The sequence below is a fragment of the Herpailurus yagouaroundi genome, unplaced genomic scaffold (genome assembly GCF_014898765.1).
Source record: "Herpailurus yagouaroundi ecotype Mexico unplaced genomic scaffold, PumYag 190, whole genome shotgun sequence".
Lineage (NCBI taxonomy): Eukaryota > Metazoa > Chordata > Mammalia > Carnivora > Felidae > Herpailurus > Herpailurus yagouaroundi.
In genome coordinates, this window is record NW_024412421.1 from 35,151,329 (window position 1) to 35,168,854 (window position 17,526).

General features: G+C 60.2%; 1 long non-coding RNA gene across 4 annotated transcripts in view; it reads right to left on the bottom strand.

The window, feature by feature from the left end:
- Positions 1-17,526, bottom strand: part of LOC121009899 (uncharacterized) — a 146,476-nt gene that overhangs the window by 14,320 nt on the left and 114,630 nt on the right. Inside the window, exons 3-4 of one of the 4 annotated variants that reach the window (XR_005780904.1) lie at positions 11,099-11,405; positions 2,836-3,841 (exon numbers count right to left, since the gene is read on the bottom strand). This is a non-coding gene — a long non-coding RNA (uncharacterized LOC121009899). Of the gene's footprint in view, positions 1-2,835; positions 3,842-10,152; positions 11,406-17,526 lie in introns of those variants that run through there. The other 3 variants (XR_005780902.1, XR_005780903.1, XR_005780901.1) reach the window with 3 other exon arrangements.

A 17,526-nucleotide genomic window follows, 5' to 3' on the forward strand; every position in this document is an offset into this window, starting at 1 on the left:
GCCAACAGATGCCCCGGCCTCCAAAGCCTGTAATCTGTGTACCACCCCGTGCACTGCCTAAGGATAATGGTCACGTGGGCCATCTGGCTCAGCCGCAGGCAATGTCCCAAGTGTCCCAAACAGAGCAAGGCATCACATCCCTGCCACAGCCACCATAGCTCCACAAGATTTTGTGTTATCTCACGTATGGTAGCAACAGGTATCACTAGCTCCACTTTTCAGAGGCGGAAAGGAAGGCACAGAGAGTTTAAGTCACTTGCCCAAGGTCACACAGCACGGCTGGTCCCTGCAGGGTTTCAGGTCTAGCCACTGTCCCCAAGACACAGAGTTCCAGGAAGTGGCTCTCAACTTCCTCTGCTCAGGGGAGGACCCCAGTTTCGCGTTGGAGGCACACGCACAGGGGGCACCCCAGACCCTGCCGTGGAGCTGCCTGGGATCCTCTGGGGTGGCCGGGCGCCTCGGTCTTGCTGCTCTGAAGGGTCCCGTGTCATGGAACAACCCAGGGGCCCGTCCATCGCACGGTGCGGGCGGTGAGCATCGGGGGTTACCGGTTCTCGGCTGCAGCGAGCATTCTTGCACGCGGGGCTTCGCGCCCACACGTACGCGTTCGACCACAGGGACCCAGGGTGGGCGTGCGCTCGGCTGCAGCAGAAGTGCCCCGGGTGCTCTGGCTGTTTCCAAGGCCCCGGTGTGCCCCTTTGCCCGCAAAGCAGTCACCCTCCGAGCCATCTGACTCACGTGGGGTGTGGATGACGGGGAAGGTGTTATTTTTGAGAGCGGGTCTGGGTGGGAGAAGGTTAGACACTCGATACGTGGCGAGGGAAAAAACGTGAAAGAGGGAAAGAGAAGGGAGGACCCGCTGTGTCGGCCGGCACTTTGCCCTGGGACTGTGCGTGCGACGTGGGGTCGAAGGCAGGGAGGGCACGTGCCAGTGGACGGCTGGGCATCGGGGGGGGGGCGGTCCCAGCTTGCAGCCCCGGAACATCCCTAGAGCATCCCCAGGTTAGCAGGGGTGGGAGGAGGGCCCGGGTCCCCACGGAGCCCAGACGCCCGCTGTACCAGGGACACCTCCTCTGCACGGACGACCTTGTAGTGTTAGTTTGAGTGTGCCAAAATGAAGGCAGTCTCCCGCCGGGGTCCCTCCAGTCCTGCCCGCCAGGAGCTAAGGGATTTCTGTCTCCGGGGGGGCCTGGTCAGGACGCGTGTTCACAGCCCGGCAGCGATGGCCTCAGGCTGATGGACACCCGTCCTCGTTCAGACATCTGACGACGTGTCGCCCGATGGGCCGCAGGTGTCCGAGGGGGCGGGCGTGCGGCCAGAGGCAAGGACCCGGCTGGAAGGGAGCCGCGTCGGTGTCCGGTGGTGGAGGGACCGTGACACCGCAGAGCCGACTCCGCTGGGGAGGGTTGGGGGCCATTCTGTCTTTCATCAGATTCCGTTACTTTTCTCGTTAACGAGGACATGACATAAAACGCAGGGAAGTGCGGTTAAGGGGAAGGAATGTCGGCAGGTGCAGCCGCCCGCGTGGGCCCCACCCGCCGGCAGCCTCTGCCCCCTCCCTGCCCTGGGTCGCCGGTCGGGGGGGCGCTGCCCTGCTCCCGGAGCGCGCGGTGGTCTCCTGCTCTGGAGCACCCGGTGGGGCGGGCTTCCCCCCGGGGTCTCGCCTGCCCCCCACTGCTGGTGCTGTGGTCACCGGGGTCGCCTCCAGGGGGCCCGGTGTCCATCCTGTGTGCGTTGTCTGGCGGTCCTGGCACGATTTCCGGAGCCCTCGTCCCCGTGGCGGGGGGTGGGGGGGGGCCCCCGGTGCTGGACGTCGCTGAACTCGAGGCTTCCCTGATCCGGCTTCCCGTGTCCAGCCCGGCTTCTCTGAGGGCGAGAGCCAGGCTTGGAAATGGAAGACGTGGTGGAAGCGTGGATCGCCCTTCTCGCTGCCGTGGTGCCTGTGTTCGCCTCTGCAGCGAGCAGGTGCACCAAAGGCGCCGGGTCCGCTCGGCGGCTGGGCTTCCTTTCCAGGCGTCTACGGCCCGTCCCAGCTCCCTCCAATCTGCACCCTCCCCTCTGCCTCTTTTCTCTTGCGTTTGGTGATTTCACCTTTTGGTCTCATTTCAAACGCAAAGACAAGTACCAATGAGGACGGCGATGCCAGCTGCCGTCACCCTCTCCCGACGGAGAGGAGCGGGGGAGCAGCCACTGTCCCCCCCCCCCGGGCGACGGATGGGGAGACTGCGCCGGGGAAGCCCCGCCGGGGAGGGCAGGCGGCGCACGGCCAGCGCCCCGCGTGGCCACAGCGTTCTCTTTGTACCCGTCCGAGGGGAGCTCCAGATTCGCCGTCACAGACGCAGGGGCGAAGCACCTGTCCGGAGGTCGTGCTGAGCTGCGGTTACACCCCCGCGGGACCCGGCTGCTGTGGCCGTGCCCTCCCGAGTCACCGAGTCACCTGGGCAAGGTGACCGTGCCTCTGCGCCCTCGAGTCCTGGCTGGGGAGAGGCGCACAGCCGGCCTCCGTGGCTGCCGGTGGTGGTAGACTGATGATGCCACGCCGTGCCTGGCCCCAGGCGGCACCCCGGAGCCCTGCTGGCGTGGGCTCAGCAGAGCGCAGAGCCGGCCCCCGCCCGGCCCTCCCCCCGACTGGGCATCACCAGCCAGGCGGGCGTGTGGAGGAGGGGAGAGGCTCCCCGTCTGCTATCTTAATCCCCCGAGGCGGTGAGAAAAATGGCCTTGTGGGAAGGGCCTCCTGTGCACATTCCTGAGGAGGCCCCGTTCGGGCCTGGCAGGGTGGTCTCTCCCCCGGAGGCCCCACGGGACGCCCACCCGGCCCCCACCCCCCACCGCACTGCCTGTCGGGTGAGACCCCGTGCGCTGGTGGGAGAAGACAATGTCCCCGTCCGCCCAAGGCCTCGGAGGCGGCTCAGTGGTGCCATCTGTGAAATGAAGAGAACGGTGCTTGCCTGGCGGGGCGTGGCTGGGACGGCTCGTACGTCCCCACACCTGCCTGCCCTTCCTCCGTGTCGTCACACCCCAATCCTAAGCAAGGGCAGGGGCCACCCCAAATAAATGCTGTTTGCCCCGCCTGCTTGCAGCCGGGTGTGGCCGTGTGACGGAGCGCGGGCCAGCGGGTCCGAGGATGTGGCTCTGGGTGGGCCCGGAGCCTGCAGCCCTTCCGGGGGGGCGGGGGGGTGCATGGTGGCTGGGGGGCTGCTCTGGGCCGGGGGATGAGGACAACGCCCTGGCAAGGAGACCCTGGCCCACCGTGCCTTTAGGGGAGCAGAGTTGGCCTCTGTGGCCTAGAGAAGCGACTCCCGTGTCTAGGGGTCCCTCTGAGACACAGCTCGACCCACCTCCTGCCCGGTGGGGACTCCTGAGCCCGAGTTTTGTGTGCATTCCCCCCCCCCCCCGTGTCGTTTTCAGGACGGCCCCTGAGCGATGGCGGCCCCGTGACCACGTCCACCTTACAGACGAGGAAACCCGGGCAGATGGGCGCCAGCCCCTGGCCTGCGGGCACGCCGCTGGTGAAAAGGCAGAGCCCCCTCGGGGACACGAGGTCATGGAGGCAGCCGGCTCTTCCCTCGGGGGTCAGTGAGTTTTGACGGACAGCACTTGGCACACGCTGGGGTTTTCGTGAACGTGGTCGATGTTTGTTCTTGGGTTAATACCTCCAGAAAGTTGGTTCTTATTAAGATGTGAGGCCAGGAACGGTGACATTGCCCAAGAGCCAGATTCCCTTGGAGCTAAGCTTCCTGGGAAGTCACACGATCGGCCTCCTGATTCCCTGGTGCTCAGAGGGCCCCGTCTTTTGCGAGGAGACACCCGCCTTGCTCCTGAACGGACCGCAGCGTTTGAGCTGGAATAAAATAAAAGGCCTGCTTTTACCGGGCTTCACCGATAACTCACACGGAGCTCCTGTGCGTCCGTCCGTCTGGAGCGTCCGTCACCCCAAACTCAGTGTTTGCACAGGCCACCAAAGCAGACGGATTTGGCTCACAGGACTTGGCGGGCCGAGGGACAGGGCCAGGCCCCGAGGGCCAGGCGGGGGAGCAGACCCCAGGTCCCTTTTTTGCAGCATCTGGGCAGAAAGCGGAGGGAAGGGCTGAATCCGCGATCCGTCTCTGTGGCGGCCGTGCCCGGCCCTACCCTTCCTCTACGCGCTTGCCCTATTGTGCGGCTTCCCTGGCACCCGGGCAGGCCTCGCTTGCCTGCCATGTTCTGGAAAGGCGTTCTCACATTTTTCTTCCAGGACGGCCTCAAACATAAACAGTCCGCGATGGTGGGCATCCGGCCTCCGGGGTCCCACCGGTTCTATCCGGCGTTTGTCATTTCCCCGGAGACGGCTGGGGACGAGCGGACGGTCCGCTGTTTACTCGCCGTGGCCACGTGACTCTCGCACGTCCATTTCATAACGGGAGCACGTGAGACTCGTTCTGTCTCGCTTCCCAGGAAGTTCACGGCCTGAAGGTGGAGTGCTGCTTCTGACCGACTTTGGGGGTTCGGGGCACGGGAAGCCCTGGCCAGCTCTCCCCGGGGGCGGGGTCTGAGACAGCCCTGCCCAGGCCGTGGTGGCCAGCTCGCCTCCTCGTCCAGCATCGTGCCTTTGGTGGCTCGGCCCCCTCGGGATTGAGCGGGACCCCTATGAATGTGTGCAGGGGGTCGGCAAGAAGCTCAGGGTCCAGCCGTGTGATCGCGGAAAAACTGCTGAGAGCCGGCCTTGCCGAGCCCCCCCCGCCCCCCGCCTCGAGGCAGCACGTGCGTCCGCGTGGGCGCGTGCACAGCGTGGGCCGACGTGTGTGACGCTCCGGAGTCTGGGGTGCCCCCTGTGCACCCCAGAGAGCAGCACGCCTTCAGGGTAGCAGCAGGTGGGCTCTGGGGAGCCCCGCAGGTCTGCACGACGACGGGGTGGGGTGGGCCGGCTCCCCGGGGCCATCCGTCACTTGGCGGGCTGACAGGGTGTCAGCGGGGCCTCAACAGGAGATAGCACAGGAAAAATGGCCCGGACAGACGGTGCGTTTATCTGGCCGGGTGTCTGCGAGGCCTGTCGGAGCGGCGGCCCGTCCATTAGTCAGACCGGCTGCAGCTGTCCCCCCCACTGGGGCCCCCGCTCCTGTCCCGGGCCCCTCCCCCCGCACCCGCCCGGTCAGCTCCGGCTCCTGGGGAGGCTCCTGTCCAGGACGGCGATGGTGCGCATCTCTGCGGGGGCGGGACAGGTGAGTCGCACGTCCTCTGGGCACGCTTCCCACTCTTCCGAGGACCAGGACGCTCCGTGCGGTTCAATGCAAGAAAGCGACCCTGTTTTGTAAGCTCATCGCTGTGGGAGGGTTGGTCCCTCCGTGGGACAGGGTCGCCGTCATCGTTGTCCGACTCCCGTGTCCGCCCCGCTTGGTGAGTCTCCGATATCGCTGAGTGGGCAACGGTGAGCACACAGCTCGCTTCCCGGTTGAAGAATCCCGGAGAACGAAAGGCTAGGTGTGTCAGGTGCAGTTCCCCAGGGCCAGTGTCCCAGGTCAGAGGGTGTCGGGGGTGGGGGTGGGGCGGGCAAGGGGCCCAGCGTCCCTCCTCGGGCTCACTCAGCGAGCACGTGTCTTGAACAACTCCTGGTGCCTGGTGCTGGCCCCTGAAGGCAGGACAAGGGGGCAGCAGGACTGGGGGAGGGCAGCCCCACGGCTCCTGCACAGGGGGGCCCCTGGCGTCTCCCAGGCCCCGTGGGATAGCCCCATCCCCGAGGGCTCTCTGGGCTGTCTGTAGCCAGGGGAGCTGGCCTCTGGCCGGGGACACCTGCTCTCACAGGGGCCACATCGGACGCGTCCCGGCCTGGAGGGTCTCTGACGGACTGCGTCTCCCAGTTGGAGGGGGCAGCCGGGGGCCAGACCTCCCAGCTCCCCTGTGGGTGACCTCCACGTGCCTCCAGGAGGTGATGCCCCACAGCCAAGCCGATGAATAATGATAACAAGCGGCGGGTCTCCTGCACTGCATGCTACGCCCTCTACAAACACCCTTCTTCACTCTGACCCCGTGAAAGTGGTCGTCAACTCCACGGCGCAGTCCAGGGAGCCAGGGCTCCGAGCACACCCCACGCACAGCCCCGGGGCCGGCTGCCGGCGCTGGCATCCCCTCTGCAGGATACGTGGGACGGGGGTGCCTCCAACCTCCCGGTGCCTCCCATCTGGGAGTGCGGCCTCTCAGCACCCCCAGGGCGGGGTCTGGGGACCCCACTCTGAGCGGTGAGTCTCTGAACTATTTAACGCACCCTGGGGCAGTGGGGTCCAAAAAAGCTGCCTCTTTGCCTCTATCTTGGAACCAGAACGTGCCCAACACAACCTGCCGGGTCAGCCTCCCGCAGGTCGAGCGTCCGAGGGGGAGCCTGTGCTGTGTGGGGTATTTTGCACCTGCCACAGCTCGGCACCCGCGAGTTTGCAGGCCCCGAGGGCACTCATGCAGGGTGGCTGCGGGCTCCAGAGACACCGCGGTCAGCACTCAAGGTCAGCTGTTCTCTGTGCCCGGCACACTGCTCACTTCCTCCTGCTCCCAAATCGCTCAGCTCCTGGCCCGCCCGGCTTTTCCCACCGAGCTCCTCCAACCTCGCCAGCCTCTGCCCACTGCCCCGTCCCAAGCCTGTTCCCGAAGTCCCCGCCTGCACATCTCCAGGTGTGTTTGAAGCACTTCCTGTGTCTGAGAATCAGACAAGACTCCGCTCTTGATGGCCCCGGCGGTGGCGAGAGCCCCTGGCCGCCCACCGAGTCCTAGGGTGATGCCTTGTCTGTGTCGGCACCAGCCCTGGAGACCTGCCTGGGGTCCTGGCGAGGACACCGGGGCTCCCAGAGGTGGGCACCCCCACCCCCCCAGAAGACGCTCCCTCAGTGTCCACAGATACTTTGGGGCTTTGAGTCACGCCCGGTGGACTGGCTTTCTCTCCAGATCTGATTTTGCCACACGTGGGGTCATGTCAGGAAGGGAGAGGCTCAGGGGACATCTGTGCAGTGCGCAAGGTTGGTCAGGTGCAGAGTGGGTGGGGTTTGGACCCAGGCCTGCTCCCCAGCAGGAAGCCAAGTCCATACTCACAGGTCACCTCCCGGGGGACCCCTGGGCTCTCCCGAGGCGCCTGAGTCCGTGCCCATAACTGGTCTCTGCAAGACGGGAACAGGGCAGACAGCAAGGCTGTTTCTCCTCGGCCGGGCTGCAAGGCCCAGGAGAAGCCTCGCTGGGGCGGCTTTGGCCCCTCCGTCTGCCAGATGGGGGTCTCGGTCCCCGAGCTGCTCTGCGGTTCCCTCCAGGTGTCCAGTGTGAAGGCGTTCCGGAGCCCGGTGGCCTCGTTCCAAGGGCTTTGTTTTTCCCAGGCAGCGAGGCTGTCGGCGGAGCCCCGCTAACTTGACCCCAGAACGCGGCGCGTTATCAGCCCATCTCTGCAGCCAGGGCGAGGCCTGAGTTATGGCGGGGAGGTTATCGAGGACAGACAGTAGTCCCAAGCCAGGGCAGCGGGGTCGCGGGGTTAATGGGCAAAGGTCAGCGCCCACCAGGGCTCCATGTGGGATGGATTAAGTCATCACCGGGCTTCGTGGCGGGTGGCCCGTGGGCGGCCTCGGCCGCTGCTGGCCCAGCCTCCGTGGACGCCACCCCCCTGTGATCACAGGGCTTCCATCCCTGACGGTGACTCGATTTTCGTCTGGGAGCGAACTAGCAGACTCTGTTCGGAATCAGGATGCCCCTAATTCTGGCAGATCTGGGGTCCACCTTGCAGGCGCCGCGATTTAATGCAGCTGTCGAGATCATGTCGCACATGCGGGCACTTGTGTGAGGCCCGGGAGGCGGCGCTGCCGACCCCGGCAGCCTGACCGGGTTTCGTCTGGCGGCGGGCGAATGCCCGCAGGGCTTCAGGGGGAGGGGTGATGGCCTCCTCCCTGGTTTTCTCCTCCCTCACAAGGATCTCCAGGTCTCCGTCTCTCGAAGGCCTCTGTCGCCTGGTGTCCGGTCCGCAGGGGCAGCCTGGAATCCTACCAACGAAGCTGGAAGCCCCGGGCTTCTCCGAAGACCCCGAAGGCCCAGGCTGGGAACCCCCCGCCCCCGAGACTTCAGGCATCCTCTGAGCACGCGGCCCTGTGGAAACAGGCCTCGAACTTTCCAGGGCCTTTGTGTTGGCCGCCGAAGGCACGTCCCCGGATCGCGGGTTGGAGGAGACTGCGGAGCAGAGGCCCCGGGGTGGATCCAGAGGGGAGGGGAACGGAGACGATCAGGACTCTGGTGTCCCTCCCCCTGTGCCCTGGCGTGGGGTTAAGGTCTGTTCTCTGTTAGACACGGGCGGGCCGCGAGGGACTTGATGAATAAGCATGAGGGGGACGATGTCCGCCGCTGTGTCCCCGGTGCCAGACCAGGGGCCCCGTGGCAGCTACTCCACACACGCTTGTCCACTGAAGGCCACCTGCCCTTTTCCGAGCCGCCCACGCGTCCTGCAGGTGCCCTAACGAAGCCGGGGGCGAACAACACGGAGACCTCGTCTGTCACACTTCAGGAGGGCAGGGCTCTGAAGCCGAGGTGTCACGGGGCCGCGCGCCCTGTGGAACCCCAGGGGAGGGTCCTTCCTGCCCCTTCCAGCTCCTGGGGGGCCCCCGACACCCCCTGGGCTCTGGCCGCGTCCTCCACCTGTGCCTCCCTCCTCATGTGAACTGTCCTCTGTCCGTGTCCTCACTCTCCCTCTGTCACTGGATTTAGGGTCCATCCCAATGTTTCGGGATGACGTCATCTCAGGACCTTTAACTTCATCGCGTCTGCAAACACCCTTTCTTCAGATACGGTCGCATCCACGGGCTCTGGGGGGTCAGGACATGGACTTGTATCTCTGGGGGCCATGAGCCCACGACGCGGGCCAAGCCCTCTTTTCCTCAGGATGGCCCTCACCCTCCGTGTGAGAGGAGGCAGCCGAACCCGGGGCCCTCCGGGCTCTGCCGAGGTCACGGGCAGCAGGTGACGGGGCCTGGGTCGGGGGGCCGCTGATGCGCTTCTCACATGCTGGCCACCTCTTGGCCGAGATGTCTTCCTCGGCTCCCGCAGGGTGTGGACGGATGCTGGAGGTGGGGAGGCCTGGGTTCCTCCTGCATCCCTCCCCCTCACGCAGCCACTTGCGCGACGGTCACGAGGCGGCGGCGACGTGGAGGCCGGGCCGGGGAGGCCCGCTGGGAGGCCGGCAGCGTGAGGCCCGGCGGTGCTCTCTTGCAGGCTGTCTCCTCACTCGAAGCCTCGGGTTTTCATTCCTGCCTCGGGGCAGCGGCGAGGATGAAGTGTGGAGAGCTCCCGGAAGTACCTAGCCCGGTGCCAAGGGCACGCACGCGTGGGCGTGCTGTTATCCTGCGATTACGGTCGCGGTGACTAAGCAGAGGCAGTTACTGCCCTGATGACGTGCAGACCAGCTCTGGCCCTGGGCCCCTCGAAGAGCTGTGCATTTATGACCCATGTGTCTTCCCAGAGACCCTCCGAGGGTAAGGGCTCGCCCCATTCCACGGTTGAGGAAGCGGAGACCCGTTTGCTCACTCCCGACGCGGCTCTGTCTGGAGGACCCCGCCTCGGTCTACCACCTCACCCCTACACCCTGCCCCCTCTCCCCCTGTGATGGCGATGCTCCTAGAGTAGGTCCGATGGGGGCCTTTCTTGCCCGGAGGGAAGTGAGTGTTGATTCCTCGATCCCTCTGCCCCCAGCACCACCTGCCCGAGCCTGTGAGAGGGGAACTACTGGGGGTCCAGGCACGTTGGGGTGGATGGGACCCCCCCCGGGTTGCTCGAGATCCAGGAATGGTGCTGCCTTTGGAGTGAGGCCACGGCCTTGGGTGGCCTGTCTTACCAGGACACAAGAAGCCGGGATGATTCTGGGGACAGAATTTTCAGGACACGGGAAAACTCTGGGACCTTGGAGCAAATGCAGGGGCCCAGGCTGCCCTCGGATGGGGGGCCACAGATGCACCTGCTGTCCCCCGTGGGGAAGCTGCTGTTTGTTCAAGGCTGGGCTCCCGCTGGGCCCTGGAGCTCTGGCCTCCCCACCTGTGGCCTTGAACAAACCACATCTCTCACCTTCCCCAGGTCTTTTTTCCTATTTCTGCAAAACAGGACTTGGTAATGGCCCCTTAGAGCACCGCCGGGGAGCTCCATGAGGCAGCCCCCCCCCCCCCACCGCCCCAACATCTTCATATCCCGTAAAAGCCTTTGTGGAAAAACCCGCTTTGCAGTCAGTGTTTGGGCAAGCCGCACACTATTCTCCTCGACCCGCTGGAGAGTCCCGGGCCCTTCCTGGAGCCGCCGGCATCTGAGAAGCCGGGAGGCAGGGAGACAAACCTTGGACACCTGTGTGGGACCCACAGTCTCCACACTGGGGTATCTGGGGCGGGACAAGGGTCAGGATGGGGCAGGAGTAAGAGTTACAAGTCATTTTGTGAATTTAGGAGCAACCGAACAGATGACAGGGCTCCGCGGAGAGAACGCAGGCCCGGGCTGTTTCGCATCTCCCGGCTGTAGGAAGGGGCACCAGGTCCCAGGGAGGTCGGGACAGGTGGAGTCTCGGGCTCCAGAGTCTCTGAAAGCCTGGCCGGACCCGTCTGGTTGTGTTTTGGACCTGCCGCCGCGTCCACTGCCCTCTGTCAATGTCGGTGGCCATCGGGAACCGTTGCATTGTGTCCCCACGCAGTCACCCACCGTGTTCACCACCATCGCTCCCCGGCCGAGGCACCACTCTGTCCTGACGGGGTCACACGGCCGCCTGCTGGCACTCCTCTCCCTGCCCCGACCTCCCCAGGAAGGGCTGGGCCCGCCGCCCAGGTGATGAGAAAAGACCGCGCGTTGAGACAGCAACCCCCAATTTTCCAAGCTGATGTGACGTGCCCTGTGTCCCTCCTTGGTTTTCTGACTGCGCACCCACGAACCCCCTACTCTTTGTGACAAGTGACCCTCAGTCACAGCGGGTCACAGTGACTCACTGCAAAGCGGGCCGACGGCCCCCTCCCCTTCTCCATGCGCCAAGGCAGGACAGGGCCCCCCGCTGCGGCCCCGGGGCGCCCCAGGCGGACAGAGCAGCCACCACCCGGACGCCAGCCCCCGTGCCCGAGGGAGGTGGGAGCCTGGGGCGTCATACCTGTAACGAGATGTTCCATTGAGACGAGTGACACATGGCACTTTTGCTCACAATATAGTGGCGGAAGTAGTCCTGGGACCCATCCCGGCGCGAGGGGGTGGAAGTGCGAGCCTACTGTCCGCGTGCTGCAGGAGGGAGGGCCTGGAGGTGTCCCGTGAAGACACGGATGACCGCGGCCTTGAGTCTGACCCGGCACTTGCACGTTGGCGGTTAGCGAGCACGTAGGTGGAGGGAGGGCCAGCCAGCACGGGCGTCCTGGGTGGCGCGGGGCAAGCCCCTCACTGTCTCTGGGCACCCGGCCCTTCCTCTGTAAATGGAAAGAATGGGGCCTTGTTTCTCCTTCTGTGCCCCAAACCACCAGGCCTTGTCGCCTGTCTGGATGAGGACAGGGAGATACGAGCCGTGCAAACGCGCAGAGCGCCGAACGGACAAGATGAACGCGGAGGGCGGCCAGTGAGAGGGGGTGACCCAAGAGACTCACCGGCTTAAAACACAAGGAAGCATTTTTATCCTGGACTAACTTTAGATTTATACAAGCGTTGCAAAGATAACTCCAAGAGTTCCCATACGCTTTTCACTCCGTTTCCCCAAATGTTGTCACCTTTCACAACCATGGGACGTGGGCCAGCACAACAAGGTTCCAGGTGGGACATTATCATCAACTAAACTACAGACTTTGTCCAGATTTCACCCTTTTTTTTTCATTAATTTTTTTTTTTATCTGCCCATCACCCAGCGCCACACAGAACAGCCCTACCATCCCCAGAGTCCCCTGCATGTGTCCCCTTCACGCTGGGTCACGTCCTTTCCCTAAGTCCCTGCGACCACTTATCGGTTTTCCATGCCATAAGTTTTCCTTTTCCGGACTGTCATATAAATGGCATATGTAATAGGTAGCCTTTTGGACCTGATTTCCTTAACTGAGCAAAACACGTGTGAGTGAATCCTGCCACACGAAGCAGGAACATTCCTTTCCATTGCTGAGTAGTATTCCGCCGTATGGGCGCCCTACGCTTTACGCGTCTGTCACCGGACACCTTTGTTGCTTCCGGTTTTGGGCAAATAAAGCTGCTATAAACACTCACATAAATGATTTTGTGTAAACACGAGTTTTCGACTCAATATGGTGAGGGTTTAACTTTATAGGAAACGGTCCAACTGTCTTCAGGGGCGACTCTACCGTTTTGTGGCATCGGCGAGAAATGAGAATTCTCACCAGGTTTCTGGATTTTGGCCATACTAATAGACATGTAGTGATATCTCATTGTGGTTTTCATTTGCATCTCCCTAATGACCACTGATGTTGAGTATTTTTTCATAGGGTATTTATCATCCATATATCTTCTTGGTGAAGTGTCTGTTCAGACCGGTTGCTCATTTTTAATCCGTCTGTTTGTTTTCTTCTTGCTGAGTTGTAAGAGTTCTTTATATATTCCAGATACAAGTTCTTTTCTTTTTTTTTTTTTTATCAGATATCTGCTCTGGAAATATTCTTTCCAGATCTGTTGTTTGTATTTTCATTCTTAAAAAAAAAAAAGTTTTTATTTATTTATTTATTTATTTATTTAGAGAAAGAGAGAGAGTGGCGGAGGGGCACAGAGAGAGGAAGTGAGAGAATCCCAAGCAGGCTCCACACTGCCAGTGCAGAACTGGACATAGGGCTCAGTCTGAGGAACTGGGAGATCATGACCTGAACCAAAGTCAAGAGTTGGATACTTAACCCACTGAGCCACCCAGGCACCCTTATATTTCCATTCTTTTAACAGTGTCCTGGGGAGCCTGGATGGCTCAGTCAGTTAAGCGTCTGACTTCGGCTCAGGTCATGATCTCACAGCTTGTGGGTTTGAGCCCCACATCGGGCTCTGTGCTGACAGCTCGGAGCCTGGAGCCTGCTTCAGATTCTCTGTCTCCCTCCCTCTCTACCCCTCCCCTGCTCATGCTCTCTCTCTCTCTCTCTCTCTCTCTCTCTCTCTCTCTCAAAAATAAACAACAACAACAAAAATAGATTCAGGGTCTCATCCCTATAACTCCTAGGGTGGAGTGTTAATGATCCATTTGGAGTTACTTTTTGGGTTAAGTGTGAGGTGTGTGTTAGTTCTTTGTACATCTTGACCTTTTGTCTCGTGATCTTGCTAAGCTTATTTACTTATTCTGGAACTTAGAAGATTCTCTGGGATTTTTCTAAATAGATAATCATATCACCTGCAAATACAGGACAGTTTTATTTCTCCTTTTTCAATCTGCATGCCCTTTATTTCTTTTTCTTACCCGATTGCATTGGCTGGGACCTCCAGTGTGATGTGAACGAGGGAATTGACAGAGGACATTCTTGTCGTGTTCCAGCTCCTGGAGGACTAGAGCTCAGGCTCTCACCGGCAAGTCTGATGTTAGCTGTAGGGTCTGAAGACCCTTTTACCAGGGTCAGGAAGTGCCCTTGCATTCCTGGTTTTCCGACAGTTTCTTTTTGGTCGTGAATAAAGGATGTATTTTTGTCAAATGCCTTTCTGCATCTACTAAGATTATCACGGTTTTTCTTATTTAATCTATTAATGTGGTAAATCACATTCACTGATTTTCAAACTCACTGAATTTTTGATGAACTAAAAGAGACACTTTTAAATGCTTCACGTGCTGGTTATTACTAACGGCTTCCAGGCCTTTCTGGTTGAGCGACCTTTTTTTTTTTTTTTTAAAGATACCTATGGTTTTTTTCTTTTTTTTTTAAAACATTTTTTTCAATGTTTATTTGTCTTTGGTGAAGAAAGAGACAGAGTGTGAGCAGGGGAAGGGCAGAGAGAGAAGACACAGAATCTGAAGCAGTTTCCAGGCTCTGAGCTGTCAGCACAGAGCCCGACGCGGGGCTCAAACCCACACACCGTGAGATCGTGACCTGAGCCGAAGTCGGACGTCTAATCGACTGAGTCACCCAGGCGCCCCCTCCCCATTTTGGGGGCTGGGCTGGATGGTCGACTTCCAAAAGTCCCTGCCTTTTTGTGGTGGGGATGTTGGCAAAGCAGACAAGAATCATCCTTTTCTGTGGCTGTGCCTCATGCTGACGGTCCACCAAAGACTTTGCACCCGCTGGGTGTCTGCTGTTTTCCAGACCCCAGGCGGGACTTGTGAGCATTTCCTCACCGACTTCTTATAGCCACACTAGGAGATAACGCGATCTTCACGCGATAAATGAGGAACTAGGCATGGAGAGGTGAAGTAACCGATCACGGCCGAGTGGCGGGGGCGGAAGATGCCACTTTGTAAAAACAACCAGCGGGAAGTGCGGTAAGATACCGTGGCCGACTAGCCACACGTGGTTCCCTAGCATCTGGGACGAGACTCATCCAAGCTGAGATGTGCTGTCGGTGTACAAATAAAGTCTGCACTTTGAAGAGTCGGTACCAAAAAAAACGTGTAAGATTTCTCATCGGCGATTTTTAATATTGTTTCACGTTAGAATGAGACTTTTGGGTTAAATACAATACAGTCTGGGTGCAAATGGCACCTGCTCCTTTCTTACGTTTTCGAATGTGACTGGTGGAAAACGTTACATTACACTCGTGGCCCAGACTTCCTTTGTGTTGCACAGCACTGTTCCTGGTCGGGAGTCGGCAAATTACGGCTCGTGGGCTCCGCGGGGCCCAGCACCTGTTTTTCTGGTTTGTTTTGTTGGTCAAGTTTTATCAGTACACAGCCCATCCGTTCCTTGACGTACTGTCTCTGGCCATGTTCACGCTCTGGCAGCCGAGTTCGGCAGAGGCCATGTGACACCCCCCCCCCAACATCCGCCGACTGTCCTTTCACGGTCAAAGTGTGTTGACCTCTGCTCCAGATGAAACTCTGGTTCCAGAGAAACTTGTGGTTCACCGTCTCTGTGCACAGGTGATAGGCCATTTTACCTTTTGTTCTTTTCATACCTGTCTTTTCTGGAGTTTCTGAAATGAAAACGCCACTTTTGACGATGAGGAGTAAAGACCATTGATGCTTTCTGGTTGCAAAAGAAGAAATTATGCGACGGGGAAGCAGGGGTGTGGTGGGGGCTGCTGCGGAGAACGAGGGATCCCTGGTGGACCCCGAGCTTCTCCCCGGGAAGCCTCGTGCGTGGGCAGCAGTCCAAACACGCTCTCCCTTCACAGGGGGCTGTGTATGCAGGGGTGAGGAGGGGTGCAGGGGCCGAGCAAGCCAGTCTGCCAAGGCGGACCCAAGGAGGCTGGGCCGTGCAGCGTGGGGGGCTCGGGAAGCCAGGCCCATCTGGTTTGCATTAGGTTTATAAGGTTGATAGCAAATAAGGGTATTAGAGCTAATTTACTTATTTAGAGAAAGAGGACTCAATCCCAGAAACTGATTGGGACGGAGCAGAGATGCCCCACGGGAGGAGGGGCCTGCCACGCCAACCCTGTGCGGAGACTGGTGTCGCATGAAAAACAGCCCTGCAATCCTGTGTGGCCTCGGGGCGGGGCTGTGGAACTCGCCACCCCCACGCCTGCCGGGGCACACGTTCCCGGACAGGATCTCCGCCCCTTGGAGGAGAGGTCCCACAGCAGTCCCCGGACGCAGGGAGGCTCCAGGGCGACGAGGAGCACGGAGCCTCTCTCGGGGCCCAGAGCCCCTCGCCCAGAGACGTCGGCCGTCTGGATCCCCGGGTCCGGGTCCCCAAGACATCGCGAGAAGCCCGCAGCCTGCAGGCCACACGCTATGCTTCCCGGCGCCCCGGCGGTCGCCCAAAGCCCTGACCCGTTTCCCCCAGGCCGGGAAGAAAGTCCTGGTGACTTCCCGGTGGGGGCTCCCGCCGCTGCAGCTACAGCTTCTCTTGGGGGCAGCTCTCCCTTTAGCCCGGTTTTCTGGAAAGTACCCAGGCTTCAGAATCCAAGTCCTCCCTCCCTCCCTCCTTCCTTCCCTCCCTCCCTCCTTCCCTCCTCCTTTCCTACTCTGCACTTCCATTGCATTTACTATAATCAGGGTTTCCATTTTTTTCTTTTTTTTTTTTTATTAAAAAAATTTTTTTTCAACGTTTATTTATTTTTGGGATATAGAGAGACAGAGCATGAACGGGGGAGGGGCAGAGAGAGAGGGAGACACAGAATCGGAAGCAGGCTCCAGGCTCCGAGCCATCAGCCCAGAGCCCGACGCGGGGCTCGAACTCACGCGAGATCACGCGAGATCTCGCGAGATCGTGACCCGGCTGAAGTCGGCCGCTGAACCGACTGCGCCACCCAGGCGCCCCTATAATCAGGGTTTCCGTATGGCTGATTTATCCACCTTGATCTTGGAGCAAACAGCATATTCTAGATTTACCCCTTCAGACGTCATGGCTCTGCCTTCAACGGGCTCCACTAGGCCCAGCAGATCCTATTAGATCCCATGCCACTGAGAGAAATGAGTCACTCAGTAGGTAATTACTAAGTGCCAACCACCAAGCTTCATCTTTGGAGCTGAAGTTATAGCCATGAACAATTGCAACTAATGTACATCCCTCCGAGTAACAAATAAGTAAATAAAAAGGAAAATGGACATTTTAAGGAGCAAGAGGTTAAAGGGTTAGAAACCGAACACTTTGGAAAGGCCTGCAGCCCTGGTTTGCAGCTCGAGCGATTCACCTGGTGGCTTCAAGAGGTTTCTCCAAACTATCCATATTGACCCCCGCCCCCCAAACCAGCTGGGTCGAAGTCTCGGGCTGGGGGGGGCGGTGGTGGGGGTCAGGTGGGATCCCTAACACATCTGAACTCAGTTAGTTAATGTCTAGAATCTCTGGCTGCTGATCAACCCTAGTGACAAATTCTGGGTTCTTCTCGCTCTGATCTGGCCATTGTCAAGGCGGGTTCCCGGACCAGCGGCCCCAGATCCCCCGGGAACTTGTTGGAAACACAGGTTCTCAGGCCTCACCTGCCCCCGTGGAATCAGTAACGGCACACACGTCTGAGCACAAGCCTTCCGGGTGATTCCGAGGCGGCCTCAAGTCTGAGACCTCTGCCCTCGTCCGCGAAACGGGTCTGCTTGCTCTCGCCTCTGGGCTCCCTGCCTCATCCCAGCTGAGCACGGGCTCCTCAAGTCGGGGGCCCTCCCGAGGCTCCGGGAGGCATCTAGGTCTCAACCCCTCTGCCAGCTCAGTCGGCTAGGGCGGCTTCCGGGAGGTGGCATGCAGCTTTGCCTGGGCTCAGTGGGAGGGAGGAGTGGTGATCAGTTAGGGGGGTCTGCAGTGTGGACAGCTCTGGAGCGCCCTTTCAGGGTCTGCGGTGTGCATTTACACAACACATTTCCTTCCACATCAGAAACCTTTACCACCGGAAAAACCCCATAATCTTAGTTGGGGCGCCCTGTCCGTGTTGGTCTCCAGGCTGCTCTGGGTTTTGGCAGCTGCTTTACAGACCCAAAAAGAAAACCCCACGGTCATGGCCTTTTTAAAGTACCACGGGCTGAAATTCCACCTGTGTCCC